We start from the raw sequence: 1,698 nt of genomic DNA on the forward strand, positions 1-1,698 counted from the left end.
TTCTCCTTTCGTTTCCCCACGACGAAACTCTTCATCACGCCGACGTTACAGGCTATATATCCAATGCCTCAGTTCCTAATTACAGTAATCATCCCAGCTCCTCCTACAGCAGACAGAGCGCCATGTACTTGTCTTTCGCGATGGTGTAAGTCTTCTTCACACTGGCGTTATCCGGTTACATAATGTTTTCCGCGAAACTTTAGCAGGGATGATCCTTCCTAGGTTTACGGTAGTAATCAAAATTCCTTCTCGGATCTAATGTTACGTTTCAAGTAAAATCGTTAAGAAGCAGAGCTAGTGATGAATGCATTTTTTCCCCTGTGGATATTGGTTTCAACAAAAAGCTCGTTGGTCATAGTAAAACCTGGCTTGGTTCAAATGGTGAAATGTGTCTAGGGAAAGAGTGTGGAACAAGTAATGCCAGCGTGTGGAAGTCTTATGTCAGGCAGTTTTACAGAAGTATGGTCGTCGCACCAAATTATGAATTATGGTAAAAAAAATAAATCGGTATTTCAAACAGAGAGATATAAACGCAACCTTCTGCCGATTTGACATAGGACCTACCACCAGATGCAACCCTTAATATTCACTGACCAAGCCATGGCTGTCCTGTCTGCTGCGAAACCCGCGCCTGCCGCTTGGATGTCAGGATAGACGAAGTCATTAGTAGAGTAAACGACCTGTTGCGTAAGACTTCCTTCCCTCCAAGACATCGGTCAGACTCAAGACAACAGGAGCGCCAAGCAATGTAACGTCTAAGATACGATAGATCAAAAGGGCAACAGAGAGCAAGTTGCAACATTCATTCGTGCGGGACGTGAGTCGAGTAGAAAAATTGAAATACAGGCTTGCAAAAGATATCTTGATCTAGAATGGATACAAGCGAGAGAGGCCCAAAGGGTGAACTTGCCAGTGGTTCTCAGACCTTACGGGTGGACGTCGGACTACAGGTGTATGTTAGATTTTGCCGCCGCACTTACTCTCTAGATTTAGGCTTACTATTTAATATGTGAATAAAACGCATGGGGACAGATGAAATGTCCTTGCTATATGTCAATGTAAAGAAAACAAAAAGCGGATTTCTTTGTTAAATGTGAAAAATACATCTTTCTACGAGAAATTGCGCATTTGAAGAGCAGTGCGTAGCTTGCAGGTCAATGACTTTAGTCCAAATGACCCTTTTTTTTTCAAAGAATACACGTGAGCAAACAAAAATTCTTAGACTATTATGTATTCAGCATTGAAAATATATTCACACTGTGGAAAAGTTAACTGCACTTGTTCCTGGACTGCCAGTTGCATAACACCCAAAGATATATCTTACGTGTGTAATCAGAAGCATTAATGAAATAAAACGACGACAAAGTATTGTTAATGTTGCTGCTTAGGAGTCTGAGCGCCATCTGGACTTGATAACCCATAGTGAAACAGACTAATTTGAATATTATTGGACATACGGTGTTCCAGACGCTGAATTAACGTCGTAAAATGTCATCATTCAACAAAATTCCCATCGCAATTCTCTTTTTGAAGACTATCATCCCAAAGAAAGTTATTGTGAATATTCAACTCACATCCTCAATGGGTATCTTTCATAAAAAAAAGTGGCGTAAGATGTAAATTCTCTACAAATGTCTTTTTTTTCTTTGAAAGGAAATGTAATATGTCAGGAAGAGATCCTGAACAAATGTAATCCTT

This window comes from Penaeus monodon, chromosome 28 (assembly GCF_015228065.2).
Source record: "Penaeus monodon isolate SGIC_2016 chromosome 28, NSTDA_Pmon_1, whole genome shotgun sequence".
NCBI classification, from domain to species: Eukaryota; Metazoa; Arthropoda; class Malacostraca; order Decapoda; family Penaeidae; genus Penaeus; species Penaeus monodon.